Below are 15,984 nucleotides of genomic sequence, written 5' to 3'. Positions count from 1 at the left end.
CTGAGCAGTGACCAACACTCAGCAACAGATGTCTCCTTCTCCAGCTTTAAGAACTGATCACAACTAGCCAAGGTATATGCAAGATGTTAAGGGAAAAAATAAGGTAGGAAAAGAAAAATGTCTGGACTAGGAAAACCTAAATGACTCACCTTAAAAACATATACTGATAAATGTTTCACTTTTACAAAGACACAACAATCTTTGAACTGGTCTGAGGTGTAGGGAATCCTAGGTCTGTACCTGAGTTGGTTCATTTCCAGTTTTCTCCATTACACACACTGAGGGTCATTTTTCTGGAGATTTCCTATTTAGCTCATCTCATATACAGTAACTAAATTAAAACATCACTGTCATTACTAGTGAAAAACTTTGAAGTAGCTTTTTTTTTCTATCTAGAGAATTAAGTGAAAATTCTTTGATCTCATCATGAAGACTCCATAGTGTGAACTTTGCAAGGCGACACCCCCGACTCCCCACTCCTTACTTCTAGGGGTTTCTGTTTAGGGCAGATTGCTCTCCTTTTTGTCTTTTAATGTAGTATGTTCATTCCCAATTTCCTACTTTTGTTGTAATATTCTGACCTTCCTTCTGAATTATTCTACCCCAGGCACCAACAAACTTCTGTAAAGGGTCAGATAATCAGCATTTTCAGCTTTGTGGGCTACATGGTCTCTGTTGCAACTACTAGATTCTATTCTGCAGTTGTTGCATGAAAGCAGCATAGATAACATGCAAACAAAGGGGTGGGGCCGGATTAGATTTTTGGTTCTTATAGTTTACTGCCCTCTGCTTTAGCCTCCTGAATCTTGCTATTCTTGCCATGAAAATCCCAAACTCCATGAACTCCATGAGACCATCCCAACACATCCTCTTGTCAGGTACCTGAATGTGCCAAGACTTCCACATCATTGCCTTGAGAGTTGCTGCCCAGTCTCAGCCTGGCTAGGGTGCTTCCCTGGCTTTCTTTTAAGGGTTTTCTTTTTCTCAGTTTCCTGGTCTTGTGTCAGAAGCTGAACCAGGACTGGAACTGAGGGTTCCTTTGTTTGTTTCTCTCTTGTTGTCTTTCCTATAGTATTTTCTTTACCCTATCATGATGCTTAAATGTATCACACTAGATCAAATCAAAGACAGTTTAAGAGCTTGGGTCACTACTATCCCAAGTCCATTATTATTAGTTCTCAGTTCAGCATTCTTTCCTCACTTACATCAGACCCAGAGAGACACAGAAATAGAATCTCCTCGGGGTTGCCAAAGATTGGCACAGAGATCAAGTCAGAGATGGAGGTGGGGAAAAATTTAGGTAAGGATTTCTGTCTTCCTTTCATCATCTTTCAATTAAATATCACCAACAACAAAACAAATATGAAGTACACAAGAAAGTCCTCGCTAATCTATTTTTGAAAGAATGCTTTTCTTCTATGCTTTCTCCTGCCACCTGAGAGATAAAATGATTGAATTAATGAATCAGTATAGACCAATAGTAATCATGGATGTGTTTAGTCAGACCTGGGTTCTTTGCAATTCTGGGTTTCTAATAAAATATTCAGGCTTATTTTTCCAGTCTGAGTTCTTATATTTTTATGTGACATCTTGAGTATTTGGACTCAGGTAGTAACAGATGTTATATTTGCTGGGTGAGACGTTCAATGTGAGTAGTCATGGCCTGGAAAATCTTACAGTTCCATTTTTCCTTTGAGCAAGCTCTCCAGATATTCTATGAGAACTTACAGAAAATGAATTTCAGTAGAGACATCCACACCCACGAGGTTTAAAAACATGAAGCATAAACATATGAGAGTCAACATGATTTATTCTTCACTTTAGCTATTAGATAAAATGTGAATATGAAATTAGCAAATTAAATTAGATTGATATCTCATCTGGTTAGTAACATCATATTAATAGTTCAGTTAAGACCATTAATTATTTTTATACCCCATATGACTAGTTCTTGTTTATAAGATGGCCTCTAAGGAAAGGAAATGCAGAGCCATCCATTACCAGCAGGCAGAGAGTGTGTGACTTTTTAAGCATACAGTGGTGTCTATGGGCCACATGAACACTTGATTAGGAGTTCAGGTCATCATTAAAGTCACAGAGACAGGGTGTGCTGTACAAGAAGGACAGCTGTTATCGTAATAGTTAGAACAAGGCATAAGAATCCCTCATCTGACATCCTCCTCGGTGTTTTCTATCACAACTCCCACCTGCTGCCTCACTTCTTATCGTATCATTACTTAGAAAAATGATTGTAGTGTGACTTGAGGTGAAGCCTTTTGAATTTTCATTAAAATGAAAAAAAATCATTATAAAAGAAAAAAACACATTGTATATTCAGTGATACCTCTCTCACTTTTTCTTGAAAAGGACATGAATAATTTGGGAAAAATAAATTCATTGTGTCATACTGGGATTTCAATATTAAATTATATTATTTTGAAACCATATGGAACTGCTATTTAGACAGTCAAAAAGAGTTGAAAATAGCAATTTCATATGGTTTAACTTAATAAGAGCTGTTACTCATTGATCATTGTGTCAGAAAATGTATGAAAAATATCCTTATTTCCTTATTAATCTTCATAATCATCACAAGCAGTGATAGTAAATCTCCATCAGTTCCCATCTTCCTACCTTTGCCAAAGCTGCCTCACATGGACCTTCTTAGGCAAATGAAGTTTCGAGATCAGTCCTCCAGCACATACCCTGCCCTGCACTTCCTACCCTATCCCGCACTTACAATTGCCTCTCTTAAGCTCTCTTTTATGGAAACATTTGTGATGGTACCGCCTAAGACACAGGTGTTGTTATCACACACGCTTAACAGATTGGGAAATGGAGGCTTAGGGAATCAGGAAGGAAGAGAGTTGGAGAAGAAAGGAGGCAGGATTTGAACCTAGGTCATCTTGGCTTAAAATTCTGAGCTTCTTCAACAATTGCCATAGTTTCCTCTATGCTTGATGACTCAATCACCCGATATAAAGCACTGCAAAGGTGACCTAACACATTTGGGACAAATTGCTATAATTAACCTTATTCATATAGTCACGTCAGATCAATAGAAATATTACTTTGTCCTTGTCCTCATGTAATGTCAAAGATAAATGAAACCTCAGAAATGACCTGATGGTTCAGTGTCCCTAGGGGAATTTGCTACAAGTGAAATATTCCAGACCCCTTCTCCAAAGATTCTGAATCTAAGTCAGGGATAAGTCCACAAATATTTACTTTTCTATAACCACCTCAGGTGAGCCCAGTGAGAAGCTTCAGGAAAGTCTTGGATAAATGTTAACCTAGTCCAGTTGCCTTATTTTATTTATTTTTTAAAAATCTTTTTCACTTAATATTTTTTTCTTCAGGTCAGATGGGTAATGTGCCTGTTCGAGGGTGGCACATCTCACACACGTGCATGAACACTTGATCATCTAAGCTCATGAACTACAAAAGGATCGATTGCCTTGTTTTATAGATGAAGAAAGTCACTTGAGATGTGAAACTATTTAACTTACTGCTCTGTTGGTACCATTGGTACTAGGACTAAATTTGGGTCTCTGAACTCATAATCAAGTGGACTGATTCCTAAACTTTAGCCACAGACCCCAGAAATACAGGTATGTAGTAAGCATTATTGAAGGTTAAATAAATAACATGAGTTACACATGCAGTATTTATCAACAAGCACAGCAATGGCCTTTTGATTGAAAGTGGATCCGTTATTAGGCCTCCACTTTCCAGCTAGCCTAGCTCAGCTGGGGACACCAGAAGTCAGTTCAGGCCTAAAAGTGATCAAACTGAAGATTGGATGAAACTTCTAATGAAATCTTCAAACAGAACCTTCCCCAGAAGTCACCATTTCCAGACTAGTCTGGGTTGGAAATACCAACTTCAGGTTTTTAGAGTAAACATGTAAACAATGTCCTCTGTAGAAATGGACCTAAAACAAGCCTGATCTTTGGACCTCCTAAGGGATGCTATGTGTTTGGACAAGGTCTTGGATTTGTCCAATCAAATGCTTACTTGAGCAGTTTTGTAGCAGTTCCTTGTATGTGGTGAAAAGGCGGAGTGAACAAGAATTTCCAGATCAGAGATATGGGGAGGGGACAGGAGAGTATAATAAATTCCCTCCTAATACACACTAGTACCATGTGGATGGCAGCTGTGAGCTCCTTGCACTTGGTGAAATGGTCACTTGGTGTGTGATACAGTACCTGCACCTCCATGCAAGACTGTAGACGTGGGGAGCCTTTACTTCCATCTGGGAGCATGCTATGTTGCCTCTGTCAATAACTATCTCTATAAATTTTAAAGTTTCGGTTCAGATATAACTTTTGCATCCTTTATCTGTGGCTGTTGGTGTCTTTCCATCAATCATGTCCCATGGCCCTGTTGTGATAACCATGCACCCACAGTCCTCAGTTCATGTAAGCATACACAATGAATAGTAATGAGGATGATGGTTTGGACATGCCACTTCTATTTCTGCAAGTCTCTACAAATCCAAGGCAAGGTCCTAAGGTGCCTGCTGGGGCCCCACAGAATTCTCTTCTGAAGCCAGTTCTTCAGCCTCCATATCTGTTTAGTCTTTGTTTCATCGTTCTCTGCCCTCTTGATGTTATTAGTCTATTTAACAAACATCTATTATTTAGTCATCTAAGCCTCCATTCCATCTGGAAAGCTGTCTACGCTTTTGTGAAGACCTGGATGATCCCTGTCCACTGCCCAAAGTCAAGGGTGAGGGGCGGCTCAGCAGGCATATCCCTGCTCTCACCTGCTGCCTCTCTTCCCTGCTTGTTGGTTGATTGTGCTCAGTGCCCATCGAGGTAGGGCTCCAGCATGCCCTGATGTCCGCAATTCTCTCTCAACCAAGGCTTCAGCACAGCACAAGGAGTGTTTTGTTTTGTTTTTTGTTTGTTTTTGAGATGGAGTTTTGCTCTTGATGCCTAGGCTGGAGTGCTAATGGCGTGATCTCAGCTTATTGCAACCTCTGCCTCCCAGGTTCAAGCGATTCTCCTGCCTCAGCCTCCCGAGTAGCTGGGATTACGGGTGCCTGACACCATGCCCGGCTAATTTTTTGTATTTTTAGTAGAAATGGGGTTTCACCATGTTGGCCAGGCTGGTTTCGAGTTCTTGATCTCAGGTGATCCACCCGCTTCAGCCTCCCAAAGTGCTGGGATTGCAGGCATGAGCCACCACGCTTGGCCAGCACGAGGAGTTTTGAGGTATATTTACAACCAGAAAGAACTAATACAGGTGCTCACAGAATCAACTGTAACATGATTTTATCTAAAAATCTGCCCTTTTCAATGCCAACATTTGATTTTTGGGCAAATCAGTTATTTCTTATGAAATTAAAAACTAAATTCTCACAGGATTTCAGAAATGACTCTGATTTCAAAGTGCAAACTGCTTGAAAGCCTGAACTAACCACTTAACATGAACTACATCCCAAAACTCTAATTCAGAAATATGATGTTATCTACTTTGTAAAAATCTTTCTGTGGTGTGGTACTTAGCACTGGGGTCACTTGTGACCACCAATATGGAGAAATGAAACATTTTTATGTGATTATCTTCTTTTCTTCATCCTTGCTCTTAAACACTATATTTCTCTTTGATGCCCTATGTTTATTTTAGAGCATTTTCTAAGTCTTTTTATATTTTCTAATCCTGCCCTGCCCTCCTTATGTGGCTATCTTAAAACAAAACAAAACAAAACAAAACAAAAAAGCCCACCTAATTCATATTAAAATGTATTGCAGACAAATGACTTACCCACATATCAAGGAGTTATTATAGAATAAAATATATAAACATAAACAACTCAAATATGATAGTCTTGGATGGATTATAAGGCATTATTTTGATTTTATGTGGCCTGAAATGATTATTGTGAGCTAATGATCATTTTTCTAATATTGGGTGACAACATGATTACTTGGTTTTGTTGTATGCATCGTAAACAGATCCTTTAAAAAGCAAAACCATGCACTGACAAAGTGAAGTAGACAGTTTGTAAGTATGAAAATAAAGAAACATTTACATAGCTTAAAATATCCCAACTAAAGAGCCTATTTCTGAGAGAAGGGTAAAAATTTTTGAGAACAGAATTCTTTGAGAAATATAATCGTGCTAGGGAGGAAAGATGCCAGATTCTCTGGAATTTTTGAACTCAGATATAAACTGACTGATCTAAACATAGGGAGTTACTTTGTAAATTGAAAATGCATTAGGACATTTTACCCCCACTCCCATGGGAATGCCTTGTCTGGAATAGATGTGCATAGGGCCATATTTTGTTTGGTTTCAAAGGAGCGTGAAGATTGAAGGGCATTTTGGTCCTGCTTTGATTATTGTAATGCCAACACACTTTTGTTTGACGCAAGCCTCGTGACTCCTGGCAAGAAGAGAATTACACTTGTGGAATGAGAGATTTTCTGGATGAAGAAAAGAACACATGACAGTCTCAGTTTTCTGCCACATTCTGAATTAAATGTAAAAATACATGTTTGTCCTTCCTAGAATGCTGCATCAACTCTAGGTGATTTAGATACAGTTTAGAGAAGACCATTCAAATGCCAATGACCTTCCAGAATGCATTACATCTTAATTTAGAGTAACACTAGCAGACATGGAGAAAAATTAGTTGGGTTTACAAAATAGCCAAACCAGGTTACTGGGATCCTGAGGGGCAACCAAAAGCCCTGGCTTTGCCTTCATCTTAGTTTACACAACACATTCCAGTTTCATGGATCTATAAATACCATTTGACTTTCTCAAATAATAAATTAGCGGCTCCCAAGAGGAAATGAAAATAAAAGTCAAGTGATTCTTTTGTCTCAGCCTCCTGAGTAGCTGGGATTACAGGCATACACCACCACACCTGGCTAATTTTGTATTTTTAGTAGAGATGGGGTTTCTCCATGTTGAACAGGCTGGCCTCAAACTCCTGACCTCAGGTGATCCACCTGCCTCAGCCTCCCAAAGTGATGGGATTACAGGTATGAGCCACTGTGCTTAGCCTGAAAATTAAAGGATTTTGAAGCTTCTCGTGGAGAAAGAATTATAAAAGTTCAAAGCTAGAAGGGGAAAAAAGAAACAATACATTGATTAGATGCACCTAGCACAGATCAGAACCAGTTCTTGTTTAATTCTCACACCACCCTCCAGCTTCATGTTGTTATCCTCCTTTGGCCAATGAACCTGAAGGTCAGAGTGGATTTCCCAAAGTCGCAGAGCTATTAAGCATTCCAGACAACCCTTCATTTTTTACTACCTCTGTCTGATAGGACACAGAATTAAGAGAAACTCCCAGGGCAGGGTCAAATATTTCCACTAGGACTGCCGAGAGCCTTGGTTTCCTCTACAACAAATGCACTGGCTTTTCACAGCCAAACAGACCTTGTATTTAGGGCTAAGAGATGAGTTCTCAGTATCTGTGTGGTCCCAAGCATACCATTTTCTGGGTGGCCCACTCAACCTGACAGAACCTCCAGGGAAGTTTCTCTCCTTTAATTAAATTCATTAGTTTTGTCTGGTAGTCTAGTTCTATCCTGTGGACTATTTATGGGGTCCTGGTTCCTGTCTAGCTCTTTCCCCTATCTCATCCCCCAGGGACCCTAGGGCCTTTGCTTTGCTAATTCCCAACCACCCCCACATTTCCACTGAAGAGCTCAGAACATCTTGAGCCCTTGTCTGAGAACCTCAAATGTCTGAATGTCTTCTCCTCCAATCTCTGTCATTTAGTCCACTATGCCTGAAAACTTCTTAATTCCTTTCAGAAAGTGAGACCATGCATGTTTGAACACTCTGACCTTTAGAAATTGCATCTTTATATCAAACCCAAATCCTTCTTCCTGTGGCTATTACCTAAGTGGTCCTGGTTCTTAAATTGACTTTTTTTTTTTTTTCTGAAGGCTCACAGCAAGCAGGTGACCAAGTTAAGTGCCATTTCTTACAGCAAATGAAAAATATCTGGAATTGATTCAAGTTCCTAGGCTCAAGATGACATTCATTCATTTATTCAAAATATATTTTTTTGAGTGACTAATAGTACCCACTGTCCACATCAGTGGGCAAAAGCCATGAGAAATAAGTCTGATCTCTCTTCCCTGGGAAAAAACCTTTAAATCTTTAAAGAAGACAGTTATCTTTTGACCATTGTGTCATCTCCAGGCTTACAAGCTTCATGTATCTAGTTCTTTCTGTCTATGACATGACCTCTTCTGTTAGAGGAAGTCTCATTAGAATATAAGTACCAAAATGCTATGGACTACATTGTGTTCCTCTTTACATCCACTGTGGCTAGCAAATTGTTAACGCTTAATAAGTAGCTTTAAAAATAATATGAATACATCATGATTATTTCTGGAAATCTTCTAATCTGAGCTGAAATTTGAACTGAGTCTCTTTTAGCTAGAATTTACAAACTTACTTCCTGAATGAAATGGAATCAGTGAAATAGAAATCATTTTACATTGAAAGGGAAAAGATTGATCATAACATGATGTTTTAAGGAAACAACAACAAAATTAGAACATAAATGGTCTAATCAGGTCAAAAGTAGGCATTACAAGAATAAGTAAGCTTACAACTGCAAGCAAATCAGAGATTCTGGAACACATAGGTAATAGGCTGATTTTGCATTGCTATAAAGAAATACCTGAGCCTGGGTAATTTATAAGAAAAGAGGTTTAATTGGCTCACAGTTTTGCAGGCTTTACAAGAAGCATGGTGCTGGCATCTGCTCAGCTTCTAGGGAGGCCTCAGGAAGCTTACAATCATGGCAGAAGGTGAAGGGGGAGCAGGCACATCATATGGCGAAAGCAGGAGCAAGAGAGAGAAGTGGGGTGTGCCACACACTTTCACATGACCAGGTCTCACGAGAACTCACTATTGTGAGGACAACACCAAGGGGATGGTGCTAAACCATTCATGAGAAATTCACTCCCGTGATCCAATCACCTGCCACTGGGCCCCACCTCCAATACTGGGGATTACAGTTCAACATGAGATTTGGGTGGGAACAAATACACAAACTATATCAATATCTAAAAGAATCAATGAATCCAGGAGCTGGTTTTTTGAAAAGATCAACAAAATTGATAGACCGCTAGCAAGACTAATAAAGAAGAAAATAGAGAAGAATCAAATAGGCTTAATAAAAAATGATAAAGGGGATATCACCACCAATCCCACAGAAATACAAACTACCATCAGAGAATGCTATAAACACCTCTACACAAATAAGCTAGAAAATCTGGAAGAAATGGATAAATTCCTCGACACAGACATGCTCCCAAGACTAAACCAGGAAGAAGGTGAATCTCTGAATAGACCAATAACAGGCTCTGAAGTTGAGGCAATAATTAATAGCTTACCAACCAGAAAAAGTCCAGGACCAGACGGGTTCACAGCCGAATTCTACCAGAGGTACAAGGAGGAGCCGGTACCGTTCCTTCTGAAACTATTCCAATCAATAGAAAAAGAGGGAATCCTGCTTAACTCATTTTATGAGGCCAGCATCATCCTGATACCAAAGCCTGGCAGAGACACAACAAAAAAAGAGAATTTTAGACCAATATCCCTGATGAACATCAGTGCAAAAATCCTCAATAAAATATTGGCAAACTGAATCCAGCAGCACATCAAAAAGCTTATCCACCATGATCAAGTGGGCTTCACCCCTGGGATGCAAGGCTGGTTCAACGTACGCAAATCAATAGACGTAATCCAGCATATAAACAGAACCAATGATAAAAACCACATGATTATCTCAATAGATGCAGAAAAGGCCTTTGGCAAAATTCAACAGCACTTCATGCTAAAAACTATCAATAAATTAGGTATTGATGGGACATATCTCAAAATAATAAGAGCTGTCTATGACAAACCCACAGCCAATATCATACTGAATGGGCAAAAACTGGAAGCATTCACTTTGAAAACTGGCATAAGGCAGGGATGCCCTCTCTCACCACTCCTATTCAACATAGTGTTGGAAGTTCTGGCCAGGGCAATTAGGCAAGAGAAGGAAATCAAGGGTATTCAATTAGGAAAAGAGGAAGTCAAATTGTCCCTGTTTGAAGATGACATGATTGTATATCTAGAAAACCCCATTGTCTCAGCCCAAAATCTCCTTAAGCTGTTAAGCAACTTCAACAAAGTCTCAGGATACAAAATCAATGTGCAAAAATCACAAGCATTCTTATACACCAATAACAGACAAACAGAGAGCCAAGTCATGAGTGAACTCCCATTCATAATTGCTTCAAAGAGAATAAAATACCTAGGAATCCAACTTATAAGGGATGTGAAGGACCTCTTCAAGGAGAACTACAAACCACTGCTCAAGGAAATAAAAGAGGATACAAAGAAATGGAAGAACATTCCATGTTCATGGATAGGAAGAATCAATATCGTGAAAATGGCCATACTGCCCAAGGTAATTTATAGATTCAATGCCATCCCCATCAAGCTAGCAATGACTTTCTTCACAGAATTGGAAAAAACTACTTTAAAGTTCATATGGAACCAAAAAAGAGCCCACATCACCAAGTCAATCCTAAGCCAAAAGAACAAAGCTGGAGGCATCACGCTACCTGACTTCAAACTATCCTACAAGGCTACAGTAACCAAAACAGCATGGTACTGGTACCAAAACAGAGATATAGACCAATGGAACAGAACAGAGCCCTCAGAAAGAATGCTGCATATCTACAACTATCTGATCTTTGACAAACCTGACAAAAACAAGCAATGGGGAGAGGATTCCCTATTTAATAAATGGTGCTGGGAAAACTGGCTAGCCATATGTAGAAAGCTGAAACTGGATCCCTTCCTTACACCTTATACAAAAATGAATTCAAGATGGATTAAAGACTTAAATGTTAGACTGAAAACCATAAAAACCCTAGAAGAAAACCTAGGCAATACCATTCAGGACATAGGCATGGGCAAGGACTTCATATCTAAAACACCAAAAGCAATGGCAACAAAAGCCAAAATTGACAAATGGGATCTCATTAAACTAAAGAGCTTCTGCACAGCAAAAGAAACTACCATCAGAGTGAACAGGCAACCTACAGAATGGGAGAAAATTTTTGCAATCTACTCATCTGACAAAGGGCTAATATCCAGAATCTACAATGAACTCAAACAAATTTACAAGAAAAGAACAACCCCATCAACAAGTGGGCGAAGGATATGAACAGACACCACTCAAAAGAAGACATTTATGCAGCCAACAGATACATGAAAAAATGCTCATTATCACTGGCCATCAGAGAAATGCAAATCAAAACCACAATGAGATACCATCTCACACCAGTTAGAATGGCAATCATTAAAAAGTCAGGAAACAACAGGTGCTGGAGAGGATGTGGAGAAATAGAAACACTTTTACACTGTTGGTGGGACTGTAAACTAGTTCAACCATTGTGGAAGTCAGTGTGGCAATTCCTCAGGGATTTAGAACTAGAAATACCATTTGACCCAGCCATCCCATTACTGGGTATATACCCAAAGGATTACTAATCATGTTGCTATAAAGACACATGCACACATATGTTTATTGCAGCACTATTCACAATAGCAAAGACTTGGAACCAACCCAAAAGTCCAACAATGATAGACTGGATTAAGAAAATATGGCACATATACACCATGGAATACTATGCAGCCATAAAAAATGATGAGTTCATGTCCTTTGTAGAGACATGGATGAAGCCGGAAACCATCATTCTCAGCAAACAGTCACAAGGACAAAAAAATCAAACACTGCATGTTCTCACTCATAGGTGGGAATTGAACAATGAGAACACATGGACACAGGAAGGGGAACATCACACACTGGGGCTTGTTGTGGGGTTGGGGGAGGGGGGAGGGTTAGCATTAGGAGATATACCTAATGTTAAATGATGAATCACTGGGTGCAGCACACCAACATGGCACATGTATACATATGTAACTAACCTGCACATTGTGTACATGTACCCTAAAACTTAAAGTATAATACATAAATAAATAAATAAATAAATAAATAAATAAAAAGAATTAAGGATACCAGGAGCTTTAGTTTTATTTCTTCAAATGAAGAATTTCCCACAAGCTGATTTGATTCTTATCAGCAGCATAGCTTAAAGCTCTCACCAGTAGAACCCACCATTTTCCTATGAATATTTTTCAAATACGTATTTAGGGGTTTTTTTTGTTTTTTTTTTTTTTTGGAAATGGAGTCTCTCTCTGTCGCCCAGGCTGGAGTGCAGTGGCGCCATCTTGGCTCACTGCAAGCTCCGCATCCCGGGTTCACACCATTCTCCTGCCTTAGCCTCCCGAGTACGTATTTAGGTTTTTACCTTTGAACTCCTAGTACTTTATGCCAATGCCAATTAGTTGTGAATTTAGTCTTGTACTATCCTCTGGCATCTCTTAAACTATCATTTCCTATTTTTGTGATATTTTACTTTTCTTGCATGTATTCTTTGTTTCCTTAACCAGAGTAAAGTCATTTTTTGTAAGAAGTGCAAAGTCTTTCATTTCTTTATGTATCTCACGAAGTCTCTAAGAATGCTATTCTACTAGTCAGACCGGGCAAATGTGCTGTGACACATAGACGCACCGATACGTAAAGGCTGAAATGTAACAGAAGTCTAGATCTTACTCACTTAACCAAGGCTGGCATTCTTGTTCCTGTTTATGAACAGCTTTTTGCCACATGTAGACTCAGAGCCAGCTCCTCTCAATGTGTGGTTCTTCCTATCTTAGGATTTTGTTGTTTTCTACATCAAGCTTGGAGAAGCTAAAAGAGCCTGAAGAGCCAACTGGTCCTTTTTTTTTTTTTTTTTTTTTGAAACGGAGTCTTGCAATCTCGATTCACTGCAACCTCTGCCTCCCGGGTTCAAATGATTCTCCTGCCTTAGTCTCCCAAGTAGCTGCGATTACAGGCGCCCGCCACCACACCTAGCTAATTTTTGTATTTTTAGTAGAGACAGGGTTTCACTATGTTGGCCAGGCTGGTCTTGAACTCCTGACCTCATGATCCACCCTCCTCAGCCTCCCAAAGTTCTGGGATTACAGGTTTGAGCCACTGCGCCTGACCTATGGTCCTATTCTTAAGACTTGGCTTACAAATGCAAACATCATTTCTAGTCAGTGTTATCGGAGAGATGAGTCATATGGCCACACTAGAGGCATAGGAGACTGGGGATGTGATATAGTCCTATCCCGGGCAACCACTTCCTAGACACAGATTTATACCCTGAAATACAAAACTGGATTTTGATGGACATTTAGCTATCTCTGCTAAGCACAAAGTCGGGTTTAACAAATATTTGTTGATCTATTTATACCAGTAGTAAAGATCAAATTGCTTTTATTTCTCCTTGGAACAGTGCTATTTAATATCTCGGAAATTTTAGAAAACTCTAATGATGTGCAGTAGATTATGCATTTCTTCAACAATGACTTGAAAGATTGCTGATGTTTATCTAGGGAGATGTGAAGCAATTTAATATTATTAATTGCTAACAAACAGATAAGATTTACAAGAATTGTCAAAGCTTAAAGCTCCAAATAATCATTTCTCACACAAGAAAATTTATTATGCCATTTTGCTTATTTCTATCAGGGTTCCTATAGTGCAATCACTGTTCGCTATTAAATTTTTATTGCACATTTAATTTATCTTTCACTCTAGTGGGGAAACGTATTAGAGAATTCATTTGACACTAGTATCATCTCCCCTTCTTTTTTTTCTCACCACTTCTTCACCCCCTGAAATAAATAGGAATATATTTGTATCTTGGTATTAATTATACAAGAGCTGAAGAGAACAATGCCTACTGCTGCCTGAAGGGAATTACCCAGCCTGAATTAGCTTTATGAAGAACCAAGTGGACTTCCGTTATAAATATCCACTTTCGGTGGTTGATAAAGAATTCTGGGAAAAAATCCATTTATAAGCTAAAGCTTGGTTTTCATCGATTAAAACAGAAAGCAATTTTGGTTTTCAAGTATTAAAGGCAGACTGCTTATTAAAAGTTGGGGTCGGGGGGCTATTTAGTTTATAAAGTGTTGTATTGAAAATGACGTTTTATGTTTCTGAAGGTATACCTTTTATGTGCAAAGCTTAACGAACTTGTTCCCCATCCCACTTCCTGCCCCAAGAGTTGAATCAGGAGGAAAACAGTGACATAGGATCTGAAAACACCTTTGTTGTCACCAAGGCCTTTCTCTTAACAGGGCCAGATTCAATGGAAACATGATCAGCCCCGATACAGTGGAAGCCTTCTCTTGATTTTCAGAAAGATTTCTAGCTCTTGGGCCTAATTCACTAAGACAGAAGTCAGATTGTGTTATTGATTAATCTGAAACTTTAGTCTCTCACAGGAGTTGATAACACACCGCAACTGTTTTCTTCACATTGAACAACTACCAAAGTTTTGTTTGTATTTTGGGTAAGAGGCTGAACTTGACAAAATATCAATGATCCCATTTCTAGTGCCTCAGTGAGGCTATATTTTTTTCCTTTGACTTAACAGTGCGGCCTGAACATCTGGTCTGCTGAACTCAGGAGGGAGTACATAGAAGTCTTACCTCTCCCAGGAAGAATCTGCAAATCCTTCAAAGAGTTGTCATTATAACTTCAATACACCCTTATTGTCTACTCCTCTAAGAGCACTTTTCACCTCCATCCCACCCTATGTATTTAGTCTACATATTTGCCAGTGACTATGTTTTTCTGTTTCCTTATAGACATTGACATGAATGCCCTGAAAGACAATGAAATTCATGCTCCAGAAGAAGTAGGATTTAGAGCTGACATTTACAGAGTTTCCACAGTGGATAGTAGATCAATCAGGGCTTTAGGTGTTGCTGAGTAATTTTTCCAACTTTCTGTTGCCACCTGGATGTAACAGCCAGATGAGGAAGAGTGAGAGCCCCACCAAAATTAAGCTGCCTTCCTTACCCACCTTCTGACATCACCATCCTGGAACCTCATGCATTACCCTCAGCCTTGGCACATTATCTGCATGGCTTCTGCGTTGGCCATGGCATACTCGTGCAGCCATACGCTCTAAAGTCCGTCAGTCTCAGAACCACCAGTGGGGCAAGCTCTCACTTCCATTACTGATTGCTATAGTATTAATAGAATGCCTGGGCTCCTGGCATCCCTGGCCTAAGGGACTATACCTCTCTTCATGACCCCGTGCTTAGTAGGTGCTCAATAAATGTTGTCTCCATGTTGTTTAGCACTTGGATTGATCTGTTCCAAAGGCGCCAGCCCCTTCCCTTGAACTGATTTCCAAGTTTTTTCCGCTGTGTGAGAATTAAGAATAGCAATGCCATTTTTCTACCTTGGTGACTGTGTTTCCAAAAACAAAGCAAAGGTTAACCTCACTCATACCTTTAACAGAGCGTTAAGAACCCTGACCACAACAAAGCCTGACTGGCCCTGACTGCATCCCTCCCCAGCCCCTTACAGTTCCAACCTGCCAGCGCTTCCCCAACCCCTCCCCTATAGAAACTGGATTATAAAAACCTCAGCTTACAGGCAATCAGGATCTCAGCCAGATTCCTGACTTGGAACCCTCGCAGGCTTATTCTTATAAATAAACCTATTTGGCCATTGAGTTGCCTTGTCTCTCATTTCCTTCCTTTAACAATCTCCCTAACACTCTGAGATTGTTCAAGACAGACAGACAGACACACCCACACACACACATACACACCCCACATCAGTCTTAAAACTTCCCACTGGTTATAAGTAACTGAGGTGTATTCGGACTAGTTCAAAGTAAAGGCGATGATAGGGAGGGGGGTGATTGGTTTAAGAGGAGAACCAGCCACAGAGGGGCAGGAAGTGGCGCATCCATAGCGGAGACTACTCTCTCCATCGTCCATGGGGCCTGGGAACTCCCTTCTAAGGCTTTCTCAACACATTTGTTTCTTTTCTTCTCTGAAGACCAACTCTCTCTCTCTCTCTCA

At 39.6% G+C, this 15,984-nt stretch overlaps 2 pseudogenes; both read right to left on the bottom strand.

Annotated features, from left to right (window-relative positions):
* Positions 1-15,984, bottom strand: part of LOC129031537 (selenide, water dikinase 1-like) — a 122,326-nt pseudogene that overhangs the window by 17,615 nt on the left and 88,727 nt on the right.
* On the bottom strand, positions 3,359-3,450 carry LOC129032305 (small nucleolar RNA U13; annotated as a pseudogene).

This window comes from Pongo pygmaeus, chromosome 11 (assembly GCF_028885625.2).
Source record: "Pongo pygmaeus isolate AG05252 chromosome 11, NHGRI_mPonPyg2-v2.0_pri, whole genome shotgun sequence".
Classification (NCBI taxonomy): domain Eukaryota; kingdom Metazoa; phylum Chordata; class Mammalia; order Primates; family Hominidae; genus Pongo; species Pongo pygmaeus.
The sequence above is the reverse complement of the archived record's forward strand: the minus strand, read 5'-3'. Positions and strand labels throughout refer to the sequence as shown.